At 41.9% G+C, this 16,763-nt stretch overlaps 1 long non-coding RNA gene across 1 annotated transcript; it reads left to right on the top strand.

The window, feature by feature from the left end:
- Positions 1-2,315: 2,315 nt before the first annotated feature.
- LOC140692945 (uncharacterized) lies at positions 2,316-16,031 on the top strand. Its single transcript, XR_012068584.1, has 3 exons — positions 2,316-2,374; positions 9,002-9,125; positions 15,783-16,031. It is a non-coding gene; the product is annotated as an uncharacterized lncRNA (long non-coding RNA).
- Positions 16,032-16,763: the final 732 nt, after the last annotated feature.

The raw sequence follows: 16,763 nt of genomic DNA, 5'->3' as shown, positions 1-16,763 counted from the left end.
CTATTTCCCTCAGGGCATGTCCACAGCTTCACTGGTCCTATTCAGAATGAAGACGACAGCTAGCACCTGCTGACCCCTGAATCAGTGATAGGTTCTCCCTTGAAAGGAAGCATATCCCCTTCATGGGTTACAACTAGTTCATAACCTAAGTAATTCTACAGATGTAGAAGGGCTACTTTCATTTGTTCTGCTATCACAGACTTCCCTCCAAAAGATCATGCCACCAGTTACCCCATTTTCACCCATTAAAATATACTTAACAGGCTTCCTTCTTTAGTGCAGTTTTAGGTTTACAGAAAAATTCACAGAAAGTGGAGTTCCCATATATTCCCTATGCCCTGCACACAGCTGCTCCTGCTGCCAGCGTGTTACATTAGTGGATGCACTCATTCTTTTTGACATCTTTCATTCCTCCTCCCCTAAAATTTAACATGACTGATATTCACGTCTCTTATGGCATTTACGTGCGATTTATATCACTTCTCACGTTTATGTGAAGTTTACAACACATGCATGTTTTCTGTTTAAGCTGGGTTGGGGGCAAGTTTTCTGTGTAAAAATACGATCATTAGTGAGTCTCATGCTGCTGGGTTCTTGGGTTGTCAGGTCCTGTTAACCATTGTTTCAGTTATTGGGATCATTGTCTACGGACTTTCAGTGTTCATTGTATTTCCTGCAAAACTTCCCAAGAACCTGAATGGAACAGACCCAATCCAAAAGTACCTGACTGTGCAGGTGGGCCACGCCCATCACTGCTTCCCATATCAGTTTTATCATCATGGTGACCCTGAACGCCATATATGAGAAAGTGGCAATCATGATGACTGACTCTGGTAAGCTCCTCCTGCAGCTGAGATAATTTCTACACCAGTTTTAGAACCAGGTCAAAACAGAGACTATCTTTTAGGCACTTCAATTGCAGTACATTACAGTCTTTAGTTAACTTCAACTGCAAACCTATTTTCTCTAGCCTATATGAGAAGTGAATTAGCTCCATTTTTGCATTAGTAAAAGGGACAAAGGAAGCTTTAGAATGTCCAAGCTCTGTGTAAATATGTCAGTGCTTAATAATAATTTCAATTACATTAGATAATGTACCCTGTTGTTGAAAGTAAATAGTCTCTGTATTGCAAATAAGTGGAAGAGGGTCGTGGTTCCAGTGGCAGATTTGCTTGCGCGTTACGGAGAGGACAAGTAATCACACTGTTATGTGTCTTCCCCCCATGCTGTTCCTGTTAGTGTAACTCCATTCTCATCAGCTGCAGCTTCTATAATAAATGTTTCTTCTCTCTGGCTTGTATCCCACCCAGCGGCTTAGCGGCCTAAGTTAAGTGCTTCCAACACATTGCATGTGGCTGGGTGGTCCTCCCAGTGGTCTGCTCAGTGGTCATCTTCTGAAAATACTAAGACCAATTCAAATTCTGAACTAGGAGGATGACCCGTTTTCTGTTCCCCAAATGCTTCTAGCAAGTTGCCCCGTGTTTTGTTTGTCTTCTTCAATAGTCCTACCTTACTGCCTTTCAGGGAGACAAGAGAATATTATCTAGCAGGATGTTTAGAAGTAGCTTTCTTTCAAATTACACCTAACAGAGGACAGTTCTTTCCCATTGGATACTGTTGTGCTTATAAATTTTAAGGAACAGGTGACTTTTTTTTTTTTGCCTTGTGGGATATCACTTTCTTAGTGGGAGAAACTCTTACAACAGTGTGTACAGTTGGAATTAACATAGTGGATATGTTAAGAAATTCAAAACAGCTGGTATGAAAACAGTGTGAATTGTGTGTGTGTATGTGTGTATATATGTATATATATATATATATACACACACACACACATATTAAATGTGTTAACTCATGTGTCCGTGGCTTTGATTAGGGTCTCAAAGCCGTTCACAGTTTTACAGACTTACCTTTTCTTTATTCTAGCTGCAGAGCTCCCAAGGACCAGACTGACTATGAGAACAACCCAGCCATGAAGGTGTTCTTGTTCCATTTTGTCAACTACTACTCCACATGTTTCTACATCACATTCTTTAAGGGCAGATTTGTGACTTATCCATGAGATCTGGTGTATTGGCTGTAAAAATACAGAAATGAAGAGGTGTGAATACAGCTTTGTGTTCTGACAATCTAACCTGTTTCAGGTTTTCTCTTAGTTGCCCAATGAAGAGTGTCTTTACTCTCTGCTCCTTAGATTTTTTTAGGCATAAAATAATGACTTTATTTCATGTTAGAGCTATCTAAAATTTAAATGAGATTTTCTTTCTAATATTCCAGTGTGACCCATGTGATGTCTCCTTGAACTGATGACACAGCTGACAATAATCATGGGAGGACAGCCCATCTGTAATAACATACAAGAGGTGTTAATTCCGTGAGTACTCAGTCATGTGATCTTGGGTGGGTGAGAATGGCCCACCCACCCACATCATTTTCCTGCATGCCCATCTCTAGAACAGTGGAGACTCTCTGCTTATTAAATCTCTCCAGATAAGATGATCCAGCCAAAAGTATAAACGTACCTGATGTTTAATAATTATGTTTAAATACCTTCCTTTTTATGTTTAACATAAATCCCCAAGTGCTATAGTCTCTGCTTATTAGCCCACCACTGGGGACTGACTGATCAGAGCCCATTGAGAGATGGCCCTTTTTGGGGCCATGAACTTAGTTTTCCCACAATTTCCTGCAAATTTCTCCTCCTTTTATATATGCATTTAAAAATCCATAACAGGAATTTGTTGAGTGCCTAGTATGTGCTAGTCACTGTATTAAATGTTGTACATATATGTATGTGTGTGTGTGTGTGTGTGTGTGTGTGTGTGTGTGTACAAGTTAATCACCCAAACAATCCTTATTCTTATCTTCCTTTTGCAAATGAAGATCCTGTGGCTTAAAGAGGGTAACTGATATGCCCAAGCTCTCATTGCCAATAAGAGACCACTGTGGGACTCAGATGTAAGACACTATCTCTCTGAATCCATGTTCTTCTAAGAAGAGACTCTCTTAGGGTCCTAAGGCACAGGGTTACATAAAGTTTTAAGAGACACTTGTCTAAAATAATAACAACAGAGGTTTTGACTTACTGTTCTCTTCCTAAAATGAGAAAAGCAGATGTTAGCAAAGGTCACACTGTCCTTTTGATTTTCACATAAGCCCAATCCCACATCAAAGTGGACAGTCCAGTGTTATCTGCAATTTCTGAACATTTCAAGGAGCTTACTCTATTCACTTTCTGTTGCTGTTGTAACAAGTATCCCCAAACGTCATGGTAGTAGGAAGAGAAAAGAAAAAGTCTCTACTAAACAACGCAAATTTAAACTTGTAGTTTTCTTGAATGCAGAAGCCTGCTGAAGTCAAAGTGTTGGCACGGCTCTTTCTGAAGGCCTCAGGGGAACCTGTATCTGACTTTTCTGGATTCCAGAGACCACCTGCGTCTCTTGGCCTGTGACCTCTTTTCTCATTCTCAAGGTCAGCATGGTTGTGTGCCTCTGACTCTGAACCTGTGGTCAGATCTCCTCTCCTCTCTCCCCTCTTCTGCCTCTTTCTTCCTCCTTTAACGACCCTGGTGATTACACTGGGCCCAAATCTATAATCCAGCTGGTCTCTCTTAGAGTCGACTGGTTAGCAACCTTAACCACATCTGCAACCATAGGCCCCCTTTGCCAGGGAATCTGACCTCTTCCTATGTTCTGGGGATAAGGACATAGACATATTGGGGGGGAACATTTTTCTGCCTACCACACTAACCATTTTAAGACAATTTCTGGCTTTGAGTTTCTGTTTTCATGAAACTGTTGAACTCTCTTCTGTCTTGCCTTCCACACCAGCATTCTGCTCCTGGCCAACCTAACTGCAGAGCTCGCCCCTCTCTGTGGTGTCCCCCAAAACCACTTACACAAGCAGGTCTTACTGTTGTTTGGAGAATGGGGGAGAAATTCAAACAACTTGAATTTTGAAATAAAAAACCTCCATCATTTTAAAATCTTCCATGCCACTATAAAAATATTTATTTTTTTAACTTTGCTTTTTAATTTTTAAACTATTTTAAACTTTGTAACTTTTTTAAACTTTATTTTTTCTTATCATCCTTCATTGTAGGCTCCAGAAACCTGCTCTTCTGCCCACCGCATCCAAGTTCCCTTTCATTGTTTCTCCTCCCTTCACTAACCTTCCTTCTCTCTAGCTTATTACCAAGTTTCTGTCCATTCTCTTTATAGGGCAGTTAAATTATTTTTTCTTTCTTTCTTTCTTTCTTTCTGTTTTTGCAGAGTGAACACCTTTGCGTGTCAGTGTGTCCTTCCACATTTCTTCATAATGGCTTCATCTTTCAGCTTCAGTATGGATTACTGGGGTCTGTCTCGAAACAAAGGCATTTCCCTTGTCCCCCAGCTCACCACGCCCCTCAAAAAAAGATTCTGATCTTCGCTGTGAAATGAATCTTCTTTTTCCCTACTGTGCAGTAGACAATCCGTACCCTGAGCTCACAGTCAGATATTTCCAGAGAAGTAAAAGTAGGTCATGTGCAAATAATACTACTTTTCTCTGTGAAAAGAAATACAGCAGATAGAGGAAATACTTAACTCAGATTACTCAAAAGCATTTCCTGAAGGAAATAAGTAAATTATTTAACAATAAATTTTGTTGAATCTGGTTATCTGTGAGCTATTTTTACCAATCAAGGAGGATATATTTCCTAAACTGGTACTGAGCAATTCATGTGAAATGAAACTTGCTCACATGAACTAGTTTAAAGTAAAGGATGCATTATAGTATCTGTGGTCTGTTTATACCTTCGCTTAAATAAGCACATTGTTCTAGGTTCCAGTGAGCTGAACTTTGCCTCCATGTATTTCTACTATGGGCTAAAATATTTAGGGAATTTATTTTGAATTTTGTTTCCCTTTTTTGAAAACCAGGAATTCTGAATTGTAGCCAAGTTCAAGGGTGGCTTGTTTTTTCCTCACTGCCTCTTCTCTTTGTATAAGTGCAGTTTCCTTCTTAATTTTTCATATAAAATCCTACCATACCAAAGATCTATCAATTACTCTTGCTGCACCAAAACTATACCCATTCTCAAAAATACATAGGAAGGGAAAAGAAAACTTATCAAAATTAGCTACTATTTTCATGCTATTTGAATATGTCTAAAGGAACATAATGAAATGAATTTCACCATATCTCACCTGCCTCCACCCCCCCAATCCCATGTGGGGTTCTTGAGTAGGATTCTGGGAGCAAATGAAGGAAAGTGATGCCGTGATCCAGGCTCCCTCTGGGGTCTCCCCAGCACTTGGATTGGCACTGGTATAAAGTAGGTCTCAGTCCGAGCCAGCTGAGTGAGTGAGTGACTCACAGGCATCGAATGTGTAAAATCAGTGAATTAACAGCATTCTTTGTAGGACTCAGAGAATAAGCTGAGTGCCCTGTGGCCTTCCCAGCCTCACATACTATTTTGATGTTGGGGTCATTTCTGGGAATGTTATTCTGTACTGGACAAAAGGCTAGTACAATTCCAGGGTTAAGCAACTTTCCTAGGGAAATTTTATGATAAAATATTAAGAAAAATAGTTAAATGCCCCAAATGACATAGCATTGTCCTTTGGTGTTTAGATAATGTATGGCTGTAATTTTCTTACTTTATATGTTTTCTACATTTTCCACTATGTGTATGCACTACTATATAATAAGAAAAACAAATGTTTAAAAGAGAAAATCTCTCTTCTCCAGATATGATTTGGTTAGAGGATGAGTCAGATACATATAATAAGAGAATCTTATTTACATGTGTCCATAATTCACTCTTTAAATTCAGGAACAGGAAACTCAGGAATGAAATAGATTAAGAGAATCAAAGATACTTGTATTCAAGATTAGCAAGTAGGAGTGTCCTCAACAGAAATGGTGATAATCAATAATGCAGGGATTAAATGTGATAATGAAGGTACAAAGACAACATGAAGTAGAAAATGCCACGTGGCAAGCACAGAGTAAAGGGCAATTTACTATGATTATGCCAATATGTGTGGTCAATTCCCAAGCAAATGATTGTGTAACCCCTGCTAGAGGGAGAAAGCTTCCAGCCTTGGCTGAAGAGGGGGGAGGATCCAGTGTCTGTATTTTCTAAAATGTCTACAGTTGCTTCTCATGTGCAAATTGATATCCCTGCACGAGAACCATAACCCAACAGAAAACCCAAAAGACCGAGGACAATGATGGGTGGACGACAGCCCAAGCTTTTCTGCCACAGATGAGTGGTTCCACTCAGGAAGACTGAGCAAGAGGCTCAGAGTCTTAGCTAAGGACAAGCAAGTCGGGACTTCTAATACGACCTAATGCCATCGACAGGGGAGGGCATTTCAGCACAAGAAGGGAGCGCCAGGTGATTTAACATGGAAGTTTCACCCTGGATCCATACAGTGATGGATTTGGGTCCCGGAGGGTAAAAGCCCTGCTTCCCTGTGGCATGGACCGGATTCCACAAATGCTGAGACAGGAAGTATGAGGCAGAGAAAAATTCCCCCAGGAGAATCCCGAGTCTGGGTGCCAGGGAGGGTGATGGACGAGCGTAGTCCCAGCGCCACCCGCACCGCAGGGCTCCGAGTGGCTGTGGAGCTGCGCGCCCCCGGCCGGACCTCAGACCTGCCTGCAGCGCTCCGGGCTGTGGCCTGGGGAGCGGCTTCAGCAGGAGGCTGGCCCCGTCATTCTCGTAGGTGCTGCAGTGACCCCCACCCCTGTGGCCACGGTGATCCCAAGCCAAGGGTCTAAGTGACTTCAACCCTATTTACAGGTGGCCACAGCCGGATAGCCAGTGCTGCTCAAAAGGAAGATCCCACATGGGGTTTTGCTGTGTCAGGGGGGTTGCTAATACCTGGCCTGCTTTGAATCGTTTCATCGTGACAGCAGTCTGGGCAGTGGAAGTTTCATCTCTCAATTTTATTTCAACTTTTTTTGTTGAAAGTATAGTTGGTTTACAATATTGTGTTAATTCTTGGTGTACAGCATAGTGGCTCATATATATATATATATATTCCTTGTCATATACTTTTCCACTAAAGGCTATTAAAAGTTATTGAGTGTAGTTCCCTGTGCTATACAGAAGGATCTTGTTCTTTGAAACAAAAATTACTAAACAAAGTAACAAAGTAAGCAGACTAAACCTAGCCATGTATATGACACAGCTGAGTTTATCTAAGGATTTAAATGTGGTTTTGATCTCCAGGATCTCTTTATCCAAGTATCATATGTACAGTGCCTGTGGAACACTTCTCAGAAAAATGTTCTAAAATCATAATATATAGAGAATAAAGAAGAAAGATAATTATACTGAAAAGCAGATATCAAAATATAGAAATGGGCATTTGTGATACAGTAATATCTGAAATATTGGAAGAACGTGTTGAATAAGAGGATCCTGTGGTGAGTCTACTAACCGCAACATTCTGCCATAGCAGTGAGTGTAAATCATCTTCTGAGATCTGCAACAATTGCATTTTGAATGTAAATAAAGTTAAATAACAAATAAGCCATGAAGTGTGGATTCAGATTCCGGGGTATCTCGAGTCCATATCCCCAGCATTTCCCAGGGCTCCCTGCTCTTCCCCTAATGTCATTGAAAGAATTGGGGAACGTTTGTGAAGCGAAGGGCATGTTCCATTGCAAAGAAATCTCGTAGCAAACCTGGGAGCATGGCCAGTGAAAGGTTAATGCTGAAATTAGAGGCCGTGGGAAACCAAGCAGAGGCAGCTCTTTACAAGTCACATCATATGCTCTGTGTGTGTCTACGTGTGTATGCATACAGACGTGTGGGCATGTATGATGTATACACCTGCCTTTCGTGTGAAGCCGCCTCACTGTCCAAATTTGAAATACATCCAAACGTGCAGTTCAGTCAGCCGAAACTCAGCCAGATGCTAAGTTGTCTGTTGTTGCTCTGTCTCTTCTGCTGAACTCCACGAGTAAACCACGCGCCAGCTGTTGCTTTCAGGGACAACAGCTCTGTAGGCTACAGGTCCATGCCTTGTTTCACTGCCAACTCTGATTTCCTTTCAGGATAAATTGCCATTTGAAAAGGGGGAAGCATTCAGTTGGCCCACAAGCCTTTGAGTGAGGAAAAAACATAACTTTAGAGACAGCTCTGTGGGACAGCATCCAGAAGGGGACAGAGCATTGGGCTGGGAGTCGAGGCTGTGTTTCTTTCAAGCTCTGCACTGAATTTGAGGTGGCATGTCACTTCTTTGTCCCTTGATTTGTTCAGCTTGTATTAGGGTCTTGGACCTGTTCTATCCAACATTAGAGTATCACATTTTTGCTCGGTGACCCTCCATGGCTCCGCAATTCCTTCAAAGGGAAAAATGCCCACATCCTCACGGCAGCCTCTAAGGCTCCACCCCCAAAACCACCACTTATTTCCTATTCACTGTGGCCCACACCAGTCTCCATGCTGTCTGTCCAGCGTGAGGGACCTGCAGGCCTGTGATCACTGTTTCCTCTGCCCCTCCTCTGCCCACCCCTTTGCTTCAGTCTTTGCCTTATTCAAAGGTCACTGCCCCATCCCCACTCCTCCCTAGCACACATTCTTCGCTCTCCTTTATTTTCCTCCACAGCACTTATCACCAGCTCACAGAACCTGTATTTCTTTCTTTTACTTATTTTCTCTGACGACTTTCAGACTGGAAAGGCCATGGTGGATAATAGGAGAGAAGTGGGGGTAAAAAAGACAAATGAGGGAAGGCATCTTCTAAAAGCTAAAATGAACACCTGAAAAGGAGGTAGGAGATAAAGTAGTAGTAGTCGTTACAATTTTGGTAAACCCAAGGCACGTAGTCAGGACTAGTTTTCACAATATTTGAGGGTAGGGAGGCAGCAATAAAAAGAAATTTATCCTGAAAACAAGAAATTAAATTCTTGGGAAGATGATGTGTTCAGCTTGAGATATCAGTAATACCTTTATGACCTTGGTCTGATAATATCCTGCCTTATAATTTGATCTGTTTGACAGCTGGATCATGAATCTAATGATGCCACAGTTTTGGGAGCAGAACAGACCAACCCACGATGGGAACGGGAAAACCATCTGTATCCCATGGGCAAACTGGGGTTATTTTATGAATACCCTGAAATGAGTAAGTCATCAATGGAGATTTCTGTGCTGTCGGTTATACTAGAGTATGCTTTGGGTCTCAGAAGCATTGGTTACCGAGCCAAACAATGTCCTAGCATACTGAAACGGAGCCCGCTTTTCTCGATTAGATGCAATTATGCAGTCAGGCTTTCAAATAGGGTGCCTGTGTGTATCTTTGTCAATATTTATGTTGCACAAAGCTGAAGATTTACTGCCAAGGAATGAAATGGAATACTCATTCAGATACGTCTCCTCCATTGATTCTCAGATCCTTCTGGTCATGTCGTCTAAGGATGAACTCAGAACCGTTACTAGATGTGACTCAGCTCAGGCTGTAGCCCGTGTGGCACAGCTGTTGGCTGATATCCTTCTAAATAGAGTCATGTGAGCCAGCCAGCCTGTGCAGAAAGCCCGCAAGCACATCCTGCCTCATTGCAGCAAGGTTCACAGGGTCACCCCTTCCACATCTCACACCTGCCTTTGATATTGTTCCTATTTCTTCTGGCTGATGGTTTCTGCCTGATTCCTTGAGTGACATCATGTCACATCACTGGCTTGAATTCAGGATGAATTTGCTGATCTGGAGTATCGGTAGAACACAGATCCCCTCCTTCTCCAATGACTTTGTCCATTTCTGTACATTTGCTTGGGCTCTGTTCCTCTTTGGTTGAACTTGGTTTTGAGCTCTCAGTTGCCTTTAAATTGTTGAATCTCAAAATAGATTTCCATAGGAAACGTTATCTTTTCTATTATGCATGGCGCACTTTTATCTACTAGAAGGCTGATGATGTGCACGTTTTGTATCTGAGCCCTTTCAGCTCACCACTGCCTTGAAGTAGTTTTTTTTTTAAGCTTAGGAGACAGGAAAGGATTTTTGTCAGTAGGCTTTGCATTTATGCATGCAGGTTCTTGTTGGCAAAGGCACCCCTTTGTGCTTCCTGTTTATAAGTCTACAGATGGAGTTTTCTTTTTCCTAAATTACATTCTATATATAAAATAATTGCTTTTAACAATATACATTATACATAGAAATGCATCTGGTTCCCTCGGTGAATGAAAGGTCATCTTGTGGCATCTTCAGTCAGCTATGCTTTGTGGCCTGGTGTCTGATTTGAGTTTCATCTTTGCTTTTGTTGTGTTTAGTGACCAGGTTCCATTAAGGGTGCAGCTGCTGTCCCTGGTGTAGTAATTATGTTCGTTTATTCTTCTTATTTTCAAAAGGACTTTAAACCAATGACCTGTTATTCCAAAATGAGTCATAATTGTAAATATGTCTTATTGGGGCTATTATCAGTATTAATAATAACAACAACATTCTGGGGGCAGCATATCATTAGGTATTTTAACACACACAAAAAAAGCCTTGGAAAAAAGTTATTCTAATTAAGTCAAATAAATGTCATGAAAGGAAAAGTTGTACGCTTTTGGGAGAAATTGATAAGGCTTTTAGAAATTTATAGTCTCATTAAAATATCAATTAAATAATTCAGCCTAACTCTACCCTACATAACAGGATGGAGTAACAGCTATTCTAGAGAGATTGTTCAGATTTATTCGTTTTCCTATTATCTAAATAATCCCTGATGAATTAGAAAATTCAATCCATTTCTGAGAGTAGGCAGTCTGTTATTCTGTATTCAACGCTGGAGTGAAACTTATTTTGTGTTCTTTTCATTCATGGGAGATAGAATTTCCAAGTGCTTTTTGAATTATTTTTGTTCCTCTAAAATAAATTGCCTTTGGTGGTGATCTCCTGACCTCAATTTCCTCCTCCCAGTTTTCCCCATGATCATTAATGACACCCCACCTGCCTTTTTAGTTATGCCTCTTAGCTGCTGAAGGGGAACAGCTACTGACAGATGACCCTGGAGCCCTCCATCTGTGCTTCGTTAGGCCTTGCACCCAGCCACCAACCTTAGTCTCCTTCGCCTGAATTATATTTCTCTGCTTTTCTGCCTGGAAGGACACTTGCCAAGCCTTGGCAGGGACCCCTCCACTATTTAGAGATTATCTGCTCTCCTGTCTAGGCATGAATTGCACTTGATTCTTGTCTTGATGGTGTGTGATCGTGTCCATGTCCATTGTACTCCCCGACTGGACTGATCCTGTCGGAGGCAGTAGTCAGGCTTTTCATCTTCCCGTCCATGTCTGGAGCACCACAGCCTGGACCCTGGTTCTCCTACTTGTTTAAGTGACTTGAGCTTGGAGTTTCAACACACTCAAATAAAACTGTTAGATGAGGTGGCGGTAACATTGCCCCCAATGCCCCCACAAAGTTCTATATGACATATGGTTTTTTCTGAGTGAAATTTCTCTTTTATTTGTTTTCATGAATTCCCCACTGTCCTTTGAGATTATTAGAGTAACCCTGAGTTGTTAACCACAATATCTCTCCCCCCACCAGCGAATGATCCTGCTGCCTGAGAACTCAGACATGGGACATAAGAGAAATTATCTATCAGTCTTAAAATCTGGAAGCCATAAGATACCGTTTTGTACTTAGAGCACCCACAGCACAAACACCAGTCTCTCAAGAATTTGACACTGCCTTCACAGAGGGCAGGTGCCATAAGTGAAATGCTGTGAGGGATGAAGTGAGAGCTCTTCATCTCTGGTACTGCCTTTTCCACCCTTGCTTTGTTAACTTGATTTCCCCTTCATATATTATGTTCTCCATTTAATTTACTGCATTTAATATCAGTTGTTCTTCAACATCTCCTTGCACCCGCCCCCTCCATTCCCTCTCTCTCCAGTGCTCTCCCACCCACGCCTATCCTGCGCTCTCCAGGACCAGGCCTGTCTCCCCCACGCCCTCACCACTGTTCTGTCTGCCCACCACCTGCACTCACATTTCCTTAACTCCGCAGAATGAACTTCCCAAAATGGCAGCTGAGTAACTGGGGGGGATTGTAGACCTCTCATCTCTTTACTGATTCATTCATTTATCCAACCAACAAGCATTGAGCACTGCTATGCCAAACACTGTATCAACTGCTGGGGAGACCAAAACAGGTAAGACTTGGTGTCTGCATTCCCCAGGCTAGGCGAGGCATGGCGAGTAGTTGATGGATTGCTAAGCAGGTGAACACAAATTGGACTTCCTAGAGCTGGAAATATTTGAACTGAATCTTGAAAGGTGAAAGGACGTTAGCTCTCTATTTTGTGGTAGAGGGAGTGGACACTTCATGCAGAGAGGTGGAGACATATATGTGTACACAGCATGAAGCGGCTTGGCCAGACTGAAGAACAACAAGTAGGGCTAGAACAAAGGATCCATAGGTGGGAATGTCAGGTGCACAAGGCCTCTGTCACGATGGGCCTTGTGTGCTTAGACTTCAATGTATCCTTAAGGAAGCAGGGATATATTGGATTATTTGTAAGTAAGAGAATTGCATAATGTTTATGTTGCAGAATATCTGGTTATTCTGGCAGCAGAATGGAAGATACTATTTTAGGGGGAGAGGCCCATATTTTGGGGGGAAAGGATATTTCGGGGACCAACGCAGGTAACCCAGACAACAAATGGCACACGCCTGCTGAGAGGCCGTGGGCAGAAAGAGAGAGACATGGGGGGCAGAAGTGGTGACTGCTGCAGTGGGGATTGGAGGGCCGGGGCGGCGGGCCGCAGAGCTGCTGAGGTGACTTTCCAGTGACCCATACGGAGAGCAGATCTGCAGGGGGAGTGTAAGGAGAGGAGCTGGTTTCAAGGAGATGGTTCTGTGTGTGTCATTTTGAGTGCGAAGTGTCTATGGGACATATAAGGAGTGATGTCCATTGTTAAGCTGGATTCACCAGTCAGGAGCTCAGAGGAGCTGTGGGTGAGGCCGTGGGGGCGATTCAGTCCTGCCAGGTGGAGGACTGAAGACGAGGCCCTGGGGAAAAGGGCCATGTACATGGCAAATGGGAGAAGAGAGGTCCACCAAGAGAAAGAAGAATAGCAGTGCAGTTGAGAGAAAACGATTTGAGGCAACACAGAGAAGGCTGTAACCTGGCTTAAGAGGAATTTGAACACTGACTAAAGGGAGCGAAGTGAGAAAGGGGGGGTGTGTGGGGCATAAAAGCAAGGGCTAAAGCCCACCTTTAATTGTCTAAACTGAGGAAAAGGCGGAGTTGGACTACACTAATGTAGCCTTTAAAAAACAGATCTGTGTGTATCTGTGTGTGTGCATATGTGCACACACACTTTTCTGCCTGGGCTTTTAAAATTTATTTAAGTAAAACAAAAATTAAGGGGGGAAAATGTTCCACTGAAAGGAAAATATTTGTCCACGGCAAAAGCTACCTGGTAATCAAATAAACAGGAGCTGAGAATGCCCACTGGTTTGAAACACGCAGCCACCGGCAGTGCAACTCCTGTATCAGTGCCGTGGTGGGGCTGTGGGGGATGCAGGGCTCTGAGCCCTGGAGGAGTCATCAGCGCAGGCACTTCTCCAAGAAACTGGACTTTAAAGGGAAGAAGAAAGTATAGAAAGTATCAGAGAGCAATACAGGTCCGTGAGAGAGGGTTGGGAGAGGGTCAGCTTTGTTTTACAGGGGGCGTTTCTGGCCTTGCTGAGTTGCTAGGCCTTTGCTCTTGTTGGTCTTTGTTCCAAAAGCTTTTTAGAAAGTTCTTCTCGCTGGAATATCTGAACAGATTAAATCATGTTGGGTTATTTCTAGTGTTTTATTTTTAATTAAAAATTTTCTGGAATTTATTTTAATGTCAAAATTGAGGACAGTGTACCAGGCCTTCTAATGATTTACCTAATTACACCAGTACCTGAATCCACTGATTTTAAGTGTCAGTTTTATAATATTTCTAAAATCTCTTAAATATCCACGTCTATTCTTGAAATGTGTTCTATTTCATTCATTCTCTCAGTGCACTATTTCTATACTGTTTCCATGACCATAGATTAATATCTCCTACAGTTGGTCCTATTTTATCCTTTTCCAGAATGTCCCTAATATTACAAATTCAAACATCCCTCCTCATTATTTTATTTGTATATTTGTGTATATTTCTGGAAGAAATTTAGGATCACCTTTCAGAATTTTTTCTTAAATCCATTCAGGATTATTAACTAAATTTGCATTCAGATACTAAATTTATTTTGGAGAAAAAATGTTCAAGTCCCCCAAATTTGAGTCTGCCAACTGAAGAGGATGGTGCATTCTACTGTTCATTCAATTATCATTTTTTTCTCTTTTTAAGTCATTTATCAGAATCATTTTAACATTTTTCATTAATTTATTTCTGAATAGTCTGTGCCTTTGTTGTCATTATAAATGATATCTTTTCTGGGTTTGAAGAGGGATGATTGCTAATGAAGTCTTAATTTCTAGTTTCTCTTGAATAAGAAAGGGATCTGACAGTGTGGGGCCCTCTTTCCAATATGGTGACTGTGAGCAGTGCATTTCATTAAGATGTCCACTTGCCAATTTGCCAGTGGCTGCACCCACTCCACATATTTCTGCTACTTACCTGCCCCCTGTAGGCAGATGTGTTCATGTAGGGTTAGGTGGGTTATGGAAACATATACTGATATCACTGCTGCCACGCTGCTGACCCTGTGGCATCACTAACTCTGGTTCTTTCTCTGTGACCTCCCTGAATATGACAGCTCCTTTTAGGCTGTGGACATGAGGCTTCTTTCCAGCACTGTCGGTTTTTCTGCAACACACCCCTGCCTCTCAGGTCAGAAGCAAATGTCAGCTCCTCCTACCCATCCACCCAATCCACTGTCTTGCCATTCCTGGCCAGAGTGGTCCCTATCCCTTGACTGAGCAGTAATACTGAAGGGACTACAAACTTGCCTCTCATCCACTGTCTTAGTTACATACCTGTGCTAGTTTACTTAAAAGTCTGCCAGTTAGGGTCTAAAAGTCTTTTAGATCTCTGGCCTTATCATTTCTAACTGCTCCCCCACCCCATGGAACAGCTTACCGCAGATCTCTGCTGCCCCATCTGTAGCAATGTCCTGTAAATTACAGACAGAGAGAAAAGAACTTCTAAGCCACCACCATAACTTTGACTTCCTGTGACCACACAGACCATAGAAATATCAAGATAAAAATTCCTGAAGAAGGATATTTTGCTTAGGAAGACACTTTAATTGCATACCTTTCTGTGACTTGTAATAACTTCATAGACTCTCTGAATGTGCTGCACTCACCTTCCCAGACTCAAGGGAGCTTGCTCACTTGCCTATTTTCAGTGCATTTCCTCCAACATTCTCTATGCAGAGCTTTCCCAAAAGTACATTCCTTATTCCTTTTTAAATTCTTATATACAACCACAGTATTCTTTTTCTTAATCCTCAATGACAAATCATCTTCCAAGATTGTATTATCAACACTGAGAGTGAATAATATGCTTCAAGATTCCCAAGTTTATTACCAGCAAATAACTATGATTGGTTGAAGATTTTTAAGTATGTTATTCCTACTAAGGTTATATACGTGAAAGAAACAGTTTGTAATGAGTCTTCTTCCGAGAGATTTTATATTTGCCTTTTGTTTGGATTCTTTCACTGTTGAATAATATTATTACCATGAATGTCTTTTCTCTTTGGGATTTAGTTCACCATTTGCCCCTCTCTCTTTACAGGAGTAGAGGAATTGTTGTTGTCCTTCCATCCATCCACCACTCCATGTTGTGTGTCCATTCCTTTAACAGGTATTCAGTTTGGGTTCACCACCTTATCTGTGGCCTCTTTCCAGTGGCCCCTCCGTTGGCTCTGGAGAACAATATATTGCAAATCAGAGTGGGTATGTGGAAACTTGACTATCCAGTATAGACGCATGGTGCCAGAAAAAGCCCAGGACATTGCAGCGTGGCAGCCCACCATGCAAGGAACAGCAATTCTGGCTGTGGTGGACCAATGTGAGTAAAAAGGCTTCATGGGCTGAAGACTTTGAAAAGTCCAAACATGCATTGGCATTGCTTCCTAAGGAATCCAATGTTGGGTATTGTTTAATATGAGAGGGAGATGCTAACACTATCATTGCTATAAACAACATATTTGTTGTAACTGTAATTGTTATTATTTTAATATATTTTCTTTATAATTTTTATTTGTGACTTACAAGAGCTCTTACAGAGGCAGTTGTTAAGAAGCGTGGCCATTATACTGTTGCTGAAGTGTTAATTCAGTAGAAGCATGGTAATAGTATTAATAAGTACTCACTCATTTGATCCTCACATGGCTCTAAAGGTTACCCAGCAGTGCTTGTATAATGGAGATAGAAATCCATCCATTTAAGTGTTTGCAGAAACTAAAATAAGAGCAGTCATTCCACCGTATTTTACCATATATTCCAGACTATCATTTTAAAGTAGGAACTACCTGATGAGGCCATAAAAACCCTTTGTGAATCCCCAATCATTCATTACATTCCTGGACCCTGGGGCAGAGGTTCTTCTAGAAGGTGGTCCCATCTCTCCTCCCCACCACACTCTTGGGCTTTGCTACCCACTGTTGGTCATTAGCTAAGCATCCTCATGTCCTGCATGTGTCTGAGCTGTGAGGGAACAGACCTCAGCTCTTTACAAACTGTAGTGACTTTGACCAGTCTGAACAGTCTTTCTCCTTCCCTGCCCACTCCCACACAGGGCAACAGGGGGCTCACAACCACAGCGATTCCCATGCCAGCCCAT

The sequence above is a fragment of the Vicugna pacos genome, unplaced genomic scaffold (assembly GCF_048564905.1).
Source record: "Vicugna pacos unplaced genomic scaffold, VicPac4 scaffold_19, whole genome shotgun sequence".
NCBI classification, from domain to species: domain Eukaryota; kingdom Metazoa; phylum Chordata; class Mammalia; order Artiodactyla; family Camelidae; genus Vicugna; species Vicugna pacos.
This window is presented reverse-complemented; position numbering and strand designations above follow the sequence as displayed.